The sequence below is a fragment of the Bidens hawaiensis genome, unplaced genomic scaffold (assembly GCF_021521415.1).
Source record: "Bidens hawaiensis isolate Kalapana, Puna unplaced genomic scaffold, B.hawaiensis_p1.1 tig00014412_1, whole genome shotgun sequence".
NCBI classification, from domain to species: Eukaryota; Viridiplantae; Streptophyta; class Magnoliopsida; order Asterales; family Asteraceae; genus Bidens; species Bidens hawaiensis.
This window is the reverse complement of record NW_027492252.1, coordinates 402,604-420,398: the sequence shown is the minus strand read 5'-3', so window position 1 is coordinate 420,398 and position 17,795 is coordinate 402,604.

Sequence of the window (17,795 nt, the reverse complement as noted above, 5' to 3'; positions counted from 1 at the left end):
AACACATAGTAAACCATGATTTTTTCACACTTATATATGTATTAATAAGGAAAAAGATATAATTTAATACATGATTTTAAGGTTTAAAACTAATAATTATTTATATGATTAGAGTTTTCATAAGAAAACCAGAATTGTAGGTTTCCAAAGTTTCAGCTAAAACTAATAATGGTTTTAATATTTATCTAAAATTCTCTTAATTTTAAAAATATTATATAAAGTGATTTTTAATGAAAATGTCAAAACTTTGCACATTAAGCAAAATATAGTTAACACAAATATGAATAACGAAAAAACAAACAACTAATGGTATCTTAGTTATGAAAAAAAACATAATGAAAAGTTTTAAATAGCTAGTAAGTCGTGATTGTAGTTTTCCATATAAACAAAGAATTCGAATTTTTAGAAAGTATTGCAAATGAGTTGACCATATCCAAAATAATGTTTGTTAAATTTATGTTTTTTGAAAAAAAAGGCTAAACAAATGAGAATGGCTAAGGAAGTGACAAGTGGCACAAGTAAGTAGTTTTTTATTATAATAGTAGATAGAGTTAATTACATAAATGGTCCCGGTGGTTTGACAAAAATAACGGGTTTATGTTCTAACTTTGAAAAGTAAGATTTTGTGAACACATGCAGCCACTGGAGATTTTATCCTTGAATCGGATTTCAGATTTCAAATACTGCCACTAGGATTCAGAGATAATTTGGTTGGTGTTCTTATGGGAATTCTGAATGACCAATGATTATAATTGCTGTAATCAATTTCCTTGTATTTTCTCTCTATGAAAAAGCATCTAAAAAAAGGAAATCGTGTTACCCAATTTTAGTTCTAACCAGTTACTTTCATTTAGTAACATTTAAGTAAGATGAGCTACCAATTATGTCATTTGGCTAAAACTACTATTATAATACATAAAAATATAACAATAATCCAAATTATTTTAAATGGCGTTAAAGCCACAAAAATGGATATATTCCATCACAAGCATGATGTTTTTGTTAAACCAAAGAGACTGTTTATGTAATTAACTCTTGTATATACGTAAAAAATGAATGTTAATATGTTTCTTCTTTGATGTTTCACAACTCTGGAAAACATTCCCGTCTGTTGAAATGGTTTCCGGGATGGGACAAAAGTTGTTACTCTCCCCAGAAAATGACTTGTTCAGGGTAAAATTTATTATCCCTCGTGTATTAAACTCATATATATGAAAGTATTTCTGAAACTGATTAATGTTCCGTTTTTAATTTATGAAACATTCAAAGGTTAGCGGAGCGTATTGTCTTGTGGTTTTTTAAAACGGAAAGGATCCAACCACTATTTATTTTGAATAGATTACATGAATGCTCCTTTTGATATGTTCAGATATCACTTGTATTGGTCCAAACATTTGTATAAACGTAAGAAAATGGTCCCTGACGTGAATGGAGGTTAACTATTTTTGTTAATTTTTTATTAAATGACCAAAATAAATTTAAAAAAACCAAAAAAAAAAAAAAACTTTGTATATCTTTTTTTTAAAGTGTATTTTGGTCATTTTATAAAATTTAATAGAAAAGTTAAATTTCATCCGGTCAGGGACTATATGTGTTACGTTTACACATAAGTTTGGACCACTGGTGTACTTTCTCGTAATTGAGGATCAAAAGTGAAATCTAAACATACCACACGGACCGTCCATGCAATATTTCATTTTCTTGCTGTTTAACGCCTATGTGCATTTGGTCAACTAAGTACTATTATGATGCATATCTCAACTTCAGCCATCGTATCATTGTGCGTAATACATTTTTTATGTATGGCCGCGAACATAAAAAGATTGGATTTTTGGAAACCAACTATTCTTATATACGGGAAAGGCTTCATGAGTCTGGCGGCCACCCTCAATCAGCTTCACCATATGCATCAAATTCTACTGCTGACGTGTCTCCTTCTTTGTCTCCACAATATATCCCTCCAGGTAACATCAACTGCTATCTAAGTATGCTATAATTGTTGTTGTCATTCTTCTTCTTATTATTTATTTATTTATCATTTTGCAAGAGAAACATAAATTGGAAGTATTACGTTTTACATGTCATTCTCTCTTAATGACACAAAAGTAAATTCCCAAATCACAGAGCTTACTTCACTAAATGCTCAAGAGTTGCATGTTAATACTTCACAGGTAGTATTAACCTTTTATCTTCTTAGGGGACATTTGGTAAATGGTAATTGTAAACTTTATTTCAGGTTCACTTATTGAATTATACATTTGAAGGAAATGATTATGTTACAAAATGGTCACCAAACTCTGTTGACTTTATGTCTAATGCAATTGCATCAGTGAGTTCTTGATCATATACATTCACTGGTTCGATTATTCCCATGATTATGCTATGGGTTAACGTTAGTGGTCGGAGTGTCAGGTGTGATAACATGGTGGTTTTGGAGACGGAAGAAACAGTTTAATATGCAGTACAAGCCAGTGGATTGGACTTCTTCGTGGTTGTGCCTGAGCACTGCAGCCACTGTGATTTTCAGTATGATTCTGCACACCAACCGAATATTTTTGTTAAGGTATAGAACATATTGAAGATCTATAATGCTTTGTTTATAAAGGAGATAGTTTACACTTTACATCTTACATTAGGCGTATGGGAAAGATGTATTTAGTCTATACGTGTATAACATTGTAGGTCGAAACGGTAAGTAAAACATCTATTAGCATGTCAAATTTCAATCTTTTTTTTTGTTTATGGTAAAAAAGTTCTTGAGTAATGCGTTTTTGTTTATTTATGATGATTAATATTTTTTTTGGAGTAAAGTGCCAAAATGGTCCCTGAGGTTTGTTCAATAATGCGATTTTCGTTCAAAAAGTTTCTTTTTTGCATCTGGGTCATCAAGGTTTTCCATTTTTTGCCAATTACGTCCAAATAGTTAACTTCGTTAATTTTTATCGTTAACTTGGGGGCAAAACAGTCTTTTTTTTATTTGTTATTTATATTAATTATTTTAAAACGTATATAAACAAATATTATAAAATCAAACGTTTAATAAAAAGAAATATATGTCCCCCAATCTCCATACCCAGTTCGTTCGTCACCTACCACTACAGCCACCACTCCGGCCACCCTCCACCACCCAAAAAACAAAGCCAGTGCTACAATCTCTCTCCCTATTGATGTGCAGTGCAGGACATCATTTTCTCCATCATCAACCATACAAAATCAGAATATAAAAGTTCAAGATTCTCAATTTGACTAAATGAGTTTTTTTTTTTAATTGGGCCTTCACTTTGATTAGATCTAAATCTGAAGTGGGTAATTTGTGGTGGCCATAGTCACCGGAAAGGTTTCAATGGAAAATAAGGTTGTGATGGAGGCGATGGTTCTGCTTCTCCGGTTGCCAATTGCGAGACGAGACAGGTCCAGCTTTCGAATCACAAGCAAATAGATCGGAGATGAATGGTATAAGCCGCCGTCGCCATCCCTGACTTTTAGATCTAACGATAGATGGAATCGTGTGGTGTTTGATGGGTTAATCTGGAACCTCCGTTGATGATTTTGTGGTTTGGAGGAATGTTAAAAAAAAAAAACAAAAGAAAATGAAAAAAAGACTGTTTTGCTCATAAGTTAACGATCGAATGTAATTGACAAAAAGTGAGAAACCTCGATGACCCAGATGTAAAAAAGAAACTTTTTAGACGAAAATCGCATTATTGAACAAACCTCAGGGACTATCTTGACACTTTACTTTTTTTTGTTTTAGTGTTGGTATCTGTATGTTTGACTAATGCTATAATTATAGTTGCTCACATCGCAACATAGCAATTAGAAAATAAATAATCAGTCGTCTCTCAGGCCATCAAACAACAATTGCATATATTTGGCTTGGCCCAAATAACACATTTCTCTTTATCAAATTATCACAAGTCGGTAGACGATTAGAAGATTCTGCCATACCAAAACATTCACCTTCATAGAGACCCATTTATTTCAAACCAAGATGTTTTCATCGAAGCAAGCGAAAAACTCCCAGCCACTCCTTATTCATTTATCTTCACTCCTTCATATCTGAAATAGAAAAGTTTTTTAAGAAGCTCCATCAAATCGTTGACCACCTCCCCAAACACCAGTTGATTTGTCCAACACCAATATATAGTATAGAAATGATACCATTCGACTCGATACATCGATCCGCCGCAAGACAATTTTTAATCTTTTCTAATTGAAATAGACTAGGAAATTGATCTTTCAACGACTTTCTGCCAACCAATTATCTAACCAAAACCTCATCTTTTGACCATTTCTTACCTTCCCTTCAGTTAACCTGCTAACGACACTTGGCATTCTTCAAGACTCTTGTCAAGCTTCACAATCGTTCCCAAGTTCCAAAAAGTTTTTTGTGATGCAGAAGGCTGGGCCACGATCTAGGATTCTCATGTAAAGCCTTCACAACTTTCCTTCATAAGCTATTTTCTTCCAACCACCCGTCTTCTTTAGCCTTTAAAACCTTCTCCCACGAGATCTAACAAATTTTAGTCTGTCTTCGCTCCCGCCCCAAAGAAACCTTCTTCTCTTCGTATCCAACTTCTCCAAAATATTAATCGGAGACTTATATAACGAAAAGTAATAACTAGGGAGCGCTTCAAGATCCGACTTTATTAACGTCAAACAACCCCCCGTCGACAATGTGTGTATTTCCAACTTGTAAGTACGTTGTCAAACACATTGATTACCGGCTGCCAATTAACTAGTTAGACATGTTGATTTTACCTTACTATTTGCATTACATGTTCAAAAATCCGTGTTCTATTTTTGCCTCGAGAGTCGAGATTAATTTTGGTCTTTTTTTTATCACCCCTCAAGTTTATAATTTTGAATTTTAAATCCTCATATCAGTTCCTAAGTGTAATTGGTTGTCCAATAACACCTCAAATGCCAGCTAAATGATGTGTAGATTGGTTTGAAAAACACACACACAAAAAGTTAACATTAAGTTAAGATGAACATTCTTTAATAAAATATAATAGAAATATGTAACTAATATGGCACATCTTCTGTAACACTTTGTAACAAAATCTTTTTTATTTAAAGTATACATTTTTTTATAAATATAACGTAAGTTCATTATGTCATACACAGAGACATCAAGTTGTTACAACGAAAATAAGTTTAATAGTTTTTTCATACTTGCAACATCTATTAAAAGACAACTAGTAAACAAATTCAGTCATTCACCAATACAACATTGTTTAAAGACTAAAATTATTACACGCCTAATTGATTTACTGTAGATGAGTAGATCATAAGCATAGGGATCTCATCAAGTGTTTCAAGGACCCTTACAATTTGTTTATAGCAAACCTCATGTGTCAAAACAACTTCAACAAACCATATACTTACGGACACATGGTTTTTATAAGTAACAAGAAACGAAGTAAAAAAAAACGTCCGTCAATAGTTACTGACACTTTGATGAACGACACATAGATACAAGGATAAAGCCAAGCAGTAGACACTAAAACAAAAACCTTTGTTTTTCTTCATTTTTTTTTTAAAAAGAAGAGTATGACGGTTTGTTGTAATTGTTTGTTTGAACCTATAGTACAAGACGAGGTTTCTTTACTTTTAGAATTCGATTTTCATCTGTCTGCATTGTCCGTCACTTTTTAAAAAGAATGTTGTACAATAATAATTTAAATTTTTTTAGTTCTCAGTGTTTTATTTGATATTTATTAATAATTTTTTTAAAAAAATATCAATCCTCACGGAAAAGGAGGGAGGGATACATGGAAATTGAATAGTCCAAAGTTTATCCTCTCTGTCTTTGATATCACACAAATCTCAAGTTTCTTCTTTACGTGTTTGACTTAAACTTAAATAAGTATCACAAAGCATCAATATTTTTTTTAAATACTTGATATTCATAATTCTTTAATTTCACATACTCCTCTTTGGCATAACAAGATAAACATAAGTAGGAAAATTAGGAGAGTGTCTGAGTATGTAACCATATGATTTTAAAAACACTTCACATAGAATATGGGAACATTAAGAGAGTATGTAAATATATGATGTTAAAAACACTTCACATTTGTCCAAGTTCGTTACTTAAATGTAACTGTAGCAAATTGAGATTGTTTTGAACATATTTGCTCAATAGTATAGTTTTAATATTAGAATGAAGATATGTATGCATGGAGTTCTATTTGAGGGAGTACCTCAATACATAACATAAAATGATATCATTGAGATGATGAAAGTGTTGAAGTTAATAACACTATTTGATGTCTACATGTCGTATGTGTATCCATTGATTGAATTTTTTAAAAGGTGTTTTACACTTTATGTTGTAGTTTCGGTTGTATTATTATTTTGTGTTCAATATCTTCGGATAACACATGCAGTTTTACAACGAAATATAACAATATTTATCGTGACCAACAATTTTTTTTATATAGATTTTTTTAATGAAAAAATTACGTTAGAAAAAAGGATGATTTTAAATTTATAGTTCAAAAAGAAGCTTGCATAAGAAACAACTTGTGAGTTGTTACGTTTACTAAAGTCTAAGACGACACATCAAATGTATAACCACATCATGAGAGGGTCATGAAATAACGTTGTGAGTGTATTAAGATGAAATACACATGATTATTATATTTAAATCATTGAAATTCACTAAGTGTGAATTATAACATATGAATTAATATATGTTAATGAGAAGTTAAACTTCTTGAAAATTCGATAAGTGTGAATTAGAACATATAAACTATTTCTTGGAAATTCGCTAAGAGTGAATTAGAACATATGAACTAATATATGTTAACAAGAAATTAAACTTATTAGAAATTCAATAAGTATGAATTATAACATATGAATTAATATATGTTGATGGTGTATTTAACTCCTTGGAGATTCACCAAAAGTGAATTGTTACCTAATATCGTTAGTGAGATATTTATATCATTGGATATTCATCTTTGAAAATTCTCCGAGTGGGAATCATAAGAGATCTATTATGTTATTATTGTAATTGAATTTTAAGTAAATCTTAATAGATTTATTATTATATGCTTACAATAACGATGAATAGATAGATGTTTCTACTCCCATCCATTTTTGAAATATGTGAAAGTTTGTCTTTTATTTTGAGATAGTATCTCAATAAATAGTTTCAAGAGACAACAACGAAATGTATAAATCATTTTATGCTGGTGTGAATTCCAAGAGTTTGAGTGTCAATCTAGTTGACGTTATCTCAACATAATAGTGATTGTAGACGAGTAGCGTTCATCTTGTTGGTAATAAATGTATTCATCAAAATTATTCGGATTAAGACTTATAAGTCAATGATGAAGCCTTGAAGATCAAAGGCAAAAGAGTTATGTTCCTTAAATGAATGAAAAAAAATATTTTTGTTCTGCAAACAATAACTTGTGAGACTTTCCTGAATATTAAGGTTTGGGGATTGTGAATATGTCTCATAATTATGTCTAAACAAAGGGTTGAGTGTTTCAAAGTGATATTGTAATGGATGTGAAGGATCAGAATGATGCATCTTTTGTTCACATGCTAAAGGATTGTAGTCTGAAGCATGCTAGACTAATACTTGTTAATTATGGTGCTTCATGGAGACTAGTTAACGCGAAAATTTGAAGCATAAACACAAGAATTGTGTATCGACAAATTTATAGAAATTTTCATTCAATATAAGGTAACAATGTAACTTATGAGGATCTTGAGAAGACCTCAACTTTCTAGAGTTGCCTTAGAGAGTGATTTAGAATCATTCTAAGTTGCTGATGTTTGATAACAAACTTTTGACAACTATTACTTTATTAGTAAGCAATGATGAACTCATTGATACAAAGACATGGTCTTGTTCAAATCATGAGTGTCAAGTTGTCTTCATAAGTAATGTTAAACAGACAATATCAAAATGCAAGAAATGTTTGGGGGGGGGGGGATCTTTTAAGAAACTACCATTTAAAAGCGTGTAGAAATGGTAATTGATATGATTTATCAAATTTGTGTAGAAAGGAAGAACCTTTCTTTACCTCATTATTTATCCAATAACACTTAAATGTGAAGGTGTCTTGCATTTGAACTTGGAAGGTTTAGCAATGAGAATGACATGTTGTGAGGCTAAGCATAATATATTATAACAAACCACCAAAATATATTAAAGGAAAAAGTAAGGAAAACAAAGGAGAAAATTCCATCCCACATTGGTGGAGGAAGGAAAAGGAGAGCCTTCCATCATGGTATAAATAGGAGTGTAAGTCCTTGTCCCACATCGCTAGATTATAAAACTAGTAAGTTCTTTATAAGAAAGAAAATTTATATGTTAATGTTCTTATAAGACAAATCACACCCAGTTGTCCTAGCGGAGGGTGCGAAGCACCCGAACGCGCACGGGCACGGGCGAAGTGCGATGGGCGCAATGTGGTGCTTTGATGGCACACTTCGCACGCTCGCATCGCCGCGAGCCGCTTAAGGGCCACCTTAGTATTTTTGTCTCCCATCGCGATACGCGACAGGTTTGGGGTTAGCCTCATCGCGTACCGCGATGACGTGTAACCTTATCCAAATATATGGCGGCGTAGCGATAGGCTGATATAGCTACCCATCGCGTACCGCGACGTGGAGGTTACGCAAAGGACACGTAGCCTGCCACGTGGCGTGCCCGTAGCAGGCCTAGGGCTGACTCGACATAGCTACAAGATTCTTCGCGATACGCAACGGCTTTCTATTTATGGCCATCGCGTACCGCGATGGGGTCCAGAACTTGCTATAAATAGGAAGCCAACGGGACATTCATTCTTTGCTCAAAATCTCACATTCTCTCTGAATTTCACACAAATACATAATATTAAGAGTATAATATAATACCCAAGTTATCGTAACGATACCCGATCGAAAGAAATATACACGAATCCGAAAGCTCTGCCTGTTAAGGTATGACATTGTGCCATCGTGTAAAGTTTCTACTCTCGTGGTTATCGTTATGATTATTGGTTTTATACTAATCTAGTTATAATACTACAATGTGTTTATCCTAGGTGCTTAATACCAGGAGGTGTTCTTTAATTGTAAACTTGCAAGGTGAGACATTCGAGTTTTTGTACCACTCACATTTGTGCGAGACAACTATTTTTCAGACACTGTCATGGTGATTTCAAAACCTACAAAACCCATGATAGATTGTCTAAATATTTTTAAATGTATTTATAAAGTATTTTAAATACATTACAGTGATTAAGTCTCTGTAGACTTACGGGATGGTTACTACTGGTATTGTGGGGTTTTGTATACAAGGCTTGCCCCGGCTATTACACATTACTTATTGGACAAGTGTTAGCCAATAAGTAATATGACCACAGTTATAGATACGGTCGAGTGACAAGTACCTTTCGGTAATTTGTAAGCAGGCAAGTGTAAAAACATCTTAATGCTGTAACTGTAAAATGTGTCATTTACAAATAAATGTACTCACCAGTATTTCTTGCTGATCAAATATTTTAAACATGTTTCAGGTGACTTGTTAGAGACAAAGGAATGATGCCTGCGGGCTTCCATCTTCAATAAGTGGCTTGTCACCAGAATAAAGAAACGTGTTTTGTAAATTAGGGTTTGACCCTATAAAACTTATGTTTGTAAAAAGGGATTAAATTCCCGGTTTATTATAATAATAATCATGGTGTTTTTATAACTCTGATCATTTTTCCTAACTACGGTTCTGATGAAATATTCCGCTGCAAAATAATTTAATAAACACCGATACCACCAATCAATGTTCATGGCTCCCCTCCCGGGGTATAGGGGTCGGGGGCTGTGACAGATGAAGTGGTATTAGAGCCACTGGTTTAAGCAATATGGGTATTTAAATTATACCTAATCTTTAAAATGAATGTTAGGAAGTACATGCATTAACCTATGTGCTAACCATAAAAATAAGATTTTAACCACACTGAAAATAAGTACTATTCTCGTTTGGAGTTCATTGTTTTATAACTTTTTATTAACAGCATGAGTGAGCTAGTTGATGCTTTTGAACACATATCCGTTAACTCCACGGATACAGAAAAAGGAGAATGTAGTCAACAACAACCTGAACCCATGATCTTTCAAGCCCAACCTATAGAAAAACCAAAGCCTAAAAGAAGAAGGCTGAAAGACTGGCAACGAGGATTGAGAAGAAATAAGAAAGGAAAAACCACAGTCAAACAACCAACTCAACCATAACCTGAACAACCACCACAACCTGAACAACCAACTTAACCACAACCAATTGAACCACCACCAACTTTACCACCACCCATGTCAACAATACCCATGCAGGATCGGCTAGGCAGATGCCTAAATGAATGTGAAATCTTCCAACCAATATTCAATGATATAGGTGCAGGAAGTTCCAGCAACCCTAATATGTCATCCCAGGATCCAAATAATACCATGCTCCCTGATAACATCATCAGTCAAGCTCAAATGGAAGAATGGTGGACAAATGATTGGCAATATCAAACGATGATGACAAACCCCCTATGCACCGTTCCAAGCTGAAAACGCAAACTACCCCACCATGACGCCAGAAATGTCGACAGAGCTCCGTCACTATGGAGACGAATTGGTGGATACCTCCAATAGACTGAGGAATATTGGGGAGACCCTACTCTGGAAGTACTATGACCGAGAGCCTTATATATAAAGTTATATATATAATATTTATATGTTTATTATCGTAATTTCTTTTGTGTAAAAAAAAAGTGTAGTGACGCATATATATAAACAAAGTGTGTACATGTAAAATATAGTGATGCATATATATATATAAAGAGTAAATGTCGCAAAGATCGACGATTTTGACATATTTTGTGCCTATGTGTTATTTTATACTTATGTATTCTTAATATCTTATTATTTGATTACGATATTAATAATTTATTTCTTGTATGTAATTCAGATGTCGAATGAGCACAATCGTGAAAATGAGCACAATCACGAAAACGAGCATAATCATAATGAAGAAAATCGTCTGAATATGAATGCCACTGAAAATATGATAGCTCTGAAAATCACTGAAGCAATTCCTTTAATTGCCGATGCTATAAAGCAACCCATTTCTGTAATTAAGCAAAAGACCGAGAGTAATAAACGTAAGGCTAACACTGAGGCTAGTCATAGTGTGAATGGAGAAAATAGCAACCAGTTACCAAAAAAGACAAAAGTTCACGGTTGTACTTACAAGGATTTCTTAGCTTGTAAACCAACCGAATTCTCTGGAAATGAAGGACCTACTTCAGCACTACGCTGGTTAGAGAAGACAGAAGCTATAATAAGAATAAATAAATGTTCGGAAGAAGATAAAATATTATATGCTTCTAACCTCTTTATTAATGAAGCAATGGAATGGTGGAACACAGTCCTCCAGTCCAAAGGAAGTCACATAGTCTATACTATGACTTGGGAAGAATTTAAAAAAATAGTAGAAAGAAAACTTTGTCCTCCTCATGAAAGAGAAAAAATTGCTACTATGTTCTTAAATCACAAAATGGAAGGTGTGAAGTGTCGTGAGTATACGACAAAATTCTTCGAATATGCAAGAATGGTACCGGCTTTGGCTTCGCCAGAATCAGTACTAATTTCTCGTTATATTTGGGGATTAGTAAGTGAAATCCGCGATCTGGTAAAGTCAGCTAGACCTCAAACTATTGAAGAAACAGTTGAACTAGCAAATACCCTGACAGAAGGATTAGTCAGAACTCAGGAAGAAAACAAAAAGAAAGATCTAGCCCTGAAGATTACCCAATAGTTTCAGAAGAAAGGAACAGGGCAATCCTATGCTCATCCTTTTTGTAGAATTTGCAGAAAAAGGCCTTCAGGGAGATGCGCTTTTAAGAAAACTAAGTATTGTAATTTTTGCAAAATGGTTGGACATACAGATGAAGAATGTAGGAGAAAAGAAAGCCGTGTTTGCTATAACTGCGGAGAACCTGGCCACATCCGTCCAGAATGTCCAAAGCTGATAAAGGTGCCTGAAAATAAAGCAAAGAACACAGATGGGCCTAAGAAGAATGCACGAGCTTTTCAGCTTACTGCACAAGAAACAGCAATGATTCCAGACATCATTGCGGGTACGTTCATTATCAATAATATTTACGCTAAAGTATTGTTTGATTCCAGAGCAAATCAAAGTTTTATAAACACAAAGTTTTGCCAAGCCTTAAATCAACCATTAACCAAACTTAATCAAGTCTGCACGGTAGAGATGGCTGATGGAAATTCCATTCATATTCATGAAGTACTCCAAGAAGAAAACAAAAACTTATTAGGCCACCGGTTTAAAGCAAATTTACTCCCAATGAATCTGGCTGGATTCGATGTTATATTAGGAATGGACTGATTAGTAGCCAATCATGCTCGAATCCTATGTAATACAAATTCTGTTGAAATCCGTACGCCAACAGGAAAAATCATTACCATTTAAGGAGATAAGATGCTCAAGCCTAGGAAATTCATATCAGTAATGAAAGTGGTAAGCTATATAAGGAAACAAGGCGTAGCATATATGATTTCTGTAATCATTAGCTCCAAAGGAAAAGAGCTAAAAGAAATTCCTGTAGTATCGGAATATTCTGACGTCTTTCCAGAAGGTTTACCTGGACAACCGCCTGATCGTGAAGTTGAATTTAGAATTCATATAATACCAGGAATAGCGCCAGTTGTTAAAGCACCATATAGATTAGCGCCAACAGAGATGTTAGAATTAAAGAAGCAATTAGATGAATTGCTAGAAAAATGTTTCATACGACCTAGCACATCACCCTGGGGAGCACCAGTGTTGTTTGTCAAAAAGAAAGATGGGTCAATGCGTATGTGTATCGATTATAAAGAATTGAATAAAGTCACAATTAAGAATCACTATCCCTTATCGAGAATTGATGATTTATTCGATCAACTCCAAGGAGCTCGATATTTCTCTAAAATTGATTTACGCTCAGGATACCACCAATTAAAAGTGCAAGAAGAAGATATTCCTAAAACAGCTTTTAGGACAAGATATGGTCATTATGAGTTTACAGTCATGCCATTTGGGTTAACCAACGCACCAGATGCATTTATGGATATGATGAACCGAATATGTAAACCATATTTGGATAAATTTGTAATCGTTTTTTTAGACAATATACTTATTTATTCCAAAAACAGTGAAGATCGTGTCAAACATCTTCATACACTTTTGACACTATTGAGGAAAGAGAAGCTTTACGCTAAATTCTCAAAGTGTGAGTTTCGGCTACAGGAAGTATAGTTTCTAGGACACTTGATTAACCATAAAGGTATTCACGTGGACCCTGCTAAAATAGAAGCTATTACAAAATGGGAAATTCCTAAGACTCCTACAGAAATTCGAAGTTTCTTAGGATTAGCAGGATATTATAGACGTTTCATTCAAATTTTTTCCCGAATAGTAGTTCCGTTAACCAAGTTAACGTGTAAGAATGTCAAGTTTGAATGGGGACCAAAGCAAGAAGAAGCTTTCATAACTTTGAAGCAAAAGTTAACAAATGCCTCAATACTTGCATTACCAGAAGGAACTGAAGATTTCACAGTTTGTTGTGATGCTTCTAAGTCAGGATTGGGATGCGTATTAATGCAACATGAAAAAGTCATTGCTTACGCATCTAGACAATTAAAGAAGCATGAAGAGAATTGTACAACACATGACTTAGAATTTGGAGCAATAATTTTTGCCCTAAAGATCTGGAGACACTATTTATATGGTAGTAAGTTTACCGTATTCACAGATCATAAAAGTTTAAAGTATATCTTTGGGCAAAAGGAGCTTAACATGAGGCAAATACGCTGGATGGAAATTCTTAGCGACTATGATTGTGAAATCCAATATCGGGAAGGCAAGACTAATATAGTGGCTGATGCATTAAGCAGAAAAGAGCATGAGAAACCTAAAAGAGTGTGAGCCTTAAGGTTAGAACTTCAAATCAATTTAATTGATGAAGTAAAGAATGCTCAGAAACAAGCAATAGAAGAAAATAATATTGCTGATGAGAAAAGAAATGGTACCATTGATCTACTTGTCAAAGGAAATGATGAAATTCTCCGAATGGGGAACAGGATCTAGATACCAATCATAGGAGGATTACGAGAAAAGATTCTCGAAGAATCCCATAAATCCAAATACACAATGCATCTTGGAAGACATCAAATGTATCAAGACTTGAAGAAAATCTATTGGTGGATAGGAATGAAAAAGGACATAACTAGTTATGTTTCAAAATGCTTAACTTGTTCACAAGTTAAAGCAGAACATCAGAAGCCATCCAGATTACTTCAACAATTAGAAATGCCAGAATGAAATTGGGAATTAATAACAGTGGATTTTGTTACCAAATTACCTACCACAAGAAGAGGTAATGACACAATCTGGGTGATTGTGGATAGATTAACAAAATCAGCTCATTTTATACCAATGAAGGAAACTTTCAATATGGAACAATTAGCTAAGCTATATGTAGACAAAGTTGTCTCGCTACATGGAGTTCCATTATCCATTGTATCGGATCGGGATAGCCGTTTTACTTCTCATTTTTGGAAAAATATCCAAGTAGCTATGGGAACAAAATTAAACTTGAGCACAACATATCATCCACAAACTGACGGTCAAAGTGAAAGGACCATACAAACATTGGAAGACATGCTGAGAGCATGTGTAATAGATTTTGGTGGAAATTGGGATGACCATTTACCACTAATAGAATTCTCCTATAATAACAGTTATCATACAAGTATTAATGCTGTCCCATTTGAAGCCCTTTATGGACGAAGGTGCAGAACTCCAGTTTGTTGGGCAGAAATAGGAGGAAAACAATTATCAGGTCCTAAAATCGTACAAGAAAGTACTGATAAGATAAATCAAGTTAAGGAAAGATTAAAGACCGCACGAGATCATCAGAAAAGTTATGCGGATCATCGACGCAAACCATTGGAATTTCAAGTTGGAGACAAAGTGCTACTGAAAGTATCTCCATGGAAGGTAGTAATCCGATTCGGAAAGAGAGGAAAGTTAAGTTCACGATTTGTTGGACCATTTCAAATTATCAAACGAATTGGACCAGTAGCCTATCAGCTAGAATTACCAGAGGAAATGTCAGGTATACATGATGTATTTCATGTAAGTAACTTAAGCAAGTGTTTAGCTGAAAAATCACAAGAAGTACCCCTTCAAGACACAAAGGTGAATGAAAAGTTGAAATTCGTTGAGAAACCTTTACAAATTGAAGATAGAAAGGTCAAGAATCTCAAGCATAAAAGAATAGTTCTGGTCAAAGTGAATTGGGATTCAAAACGTGGACCAGAATATACTTGGGAATTGGAATCCGAAATGAAACGGAAGTACCCGCACTTATTACAAGTAAATCTCGAGGACGAGATTCAAAATAAGGAGGGGAGACTATAACAAACCACCAAAATATATTAAAGGAAAAACTAAAGAAAACAAAGGAGAAAATTTCATCCCACATTGGTGGAGGAAGGAAAAGGAAAGCCTTCCACCATGGTATAAATAGGAGTGTAAGTCCTTGTCCCACATCGCTAGATTATAAAACTAGTAAGTTCTTTATAACAAAGAAAATTTATATGTTAATGTTCTTATAAAACAAATCACACCCAATTGTCCTAGCGGAGGGTGCGAAGCACCCGAACGCGCACGGGCACGGGGGAAGTGCGATGGGCGCAATGTGGCCCTTTGATGGCGCACTTCGCACGCTCGCATCACCGCGAGCCGCTTAAGGGCCGCCTTAGTATTTTTGTCTCCCATCGAGATACGCGACAGGTTTGGGTTAGCCTCATCGCGTACCGCGATGACGTGTAACCTTATCCAAATATATGGCGGCGTAGCGATACGCGATAGGCTGATATAGCTACCCATCGCGTACCGCGACGTGGAGGTTATGAAGAGGACACGTAGCCTGCCACATAGCAGGCCTAGGGCTGACTCGACATAGCTACAATATTCTTCGCGATACGCGACGACTTTCTATTTATAGCCATCGCGTACCGCGATGGGGTCCAGAACTTGCTATAAATAGGAAGCCAACGGGACATTCATTCTTTGCTCAAAATCTCACATTCTCTCTGAATTTCACACACATACATAATATTAAGAGTATAATATAATACCCAAGTTATCGTAACGATATCCGATCGAAAGAAATATACAGGAATCCGAAAGCTCTGCCTGTTAAGGTATGACATTGTGCCATCGTGTAAAGTTTCTACTCTCGTGATTATCGTTATGATTATTCGTTTTATACTAATCTAGTTATAATACTACAATGTGTTTATCCTAGGTGCTTAATACCAGGAGGTGTTCTTTAATTGTAAACTTGCAAGGTGAGACATTCGAGTTTTTGTACCACTCACATTTGTGCGAGACAACTATTTTTCCGACACTGTCATGGTGATTTCAAAACCAACAAAACCCATGATAGATTGTCTAAATATTTTGAAATGTATTTATAAAGTATTTTAAATACATTACAGTGATTAAGTCTTTGTAGACTTACGAGATGGTTACTACTGGTATTGTGGGGTTTTGTATACAAGGCTTGCCTACTGGGCTATTACACGTTACTTATTGGTGTAGGTTCCTAGCCGGATCTACACGAAGTATCTCGTACTACGTAGGTGTGGAATCCCTACGTAAGACGATACGAGTGTTCGATGCGATATACGTTAAAACCAAGCACAAATACACGTTACAATACTCAAAAGACACGTTGTATTGCAACTCCTTTAACACGTGATATGCAAATCACAATTACACGTTCTGAAAACTTTTTTAACAAAAGCCGTAGCTAAGGCATATATAGTTATCTACAACTTCGCCTAACAGACTAGGCGAAGTTGTCTATAACTTCGCTTGTCCACAAGTTCGCTTATATTAGGCGAACTTGTGAGACAACCTATACAAATCAAAACAAAACAAACTAACACGATTACAGACACTAGATACTGAACTACTGACATAATGCACCAACAGACTCCCCCTTGGCAGTAGCTTCATATCTCTATCTTCAATCACGTGTCTTGTAATCAAAAATCTCGAGTCACTCGTCTTTAAGCATGAACACCTTCTCTGACACAAACGGAAACTACTCTCTGATATTTCTTGGCTTCATCTTTCCATGCAGGGATATAGAATGTCTTTTTCTCATCTAGCACCTACAAGTCGGCTTGAAACAAATTCACCAAGTGCATAGGATCATACACTCTCAGCACCTCTTGTTCATCTTCATCCTCCATGACCGCTTCTGCTGTTTGACTGTCGACATACCACCATTTCAGATTCTTTAGAACATCCTTGGGCATTAGTTTCATCGGTACTTCTTTCAAACATCGGATAGGCTTATGCTTCATTATCATCCAAGGTTTGCCATCAGCTCTCATTCCTCTGTCTTTATCTTCAACGAGCTTCCCTTTCTGCGGCTTTAACAACTCAAACTTTTTCTCTTTTATACTTTCTTTCCACACGATCTTTCCAATAATCCTAGCCATATTATCATCACTCCTGTTTATCAACCCCAAGTTGGCCAAATCCTTCACCTCACACTCCGGCAAAATATTCAACGATCTCAACAACCTCCTGAAGTACTGGACCCCATCGAAACGTTTAATCACAAAAAGCCTCAGCTGCTTATCATACAACCGGCATATAATCCTCTTCTTCGATTCAGCATACCCTTTGATATTATAACTCTTTTTAAACATAGTAGGAACCGCTG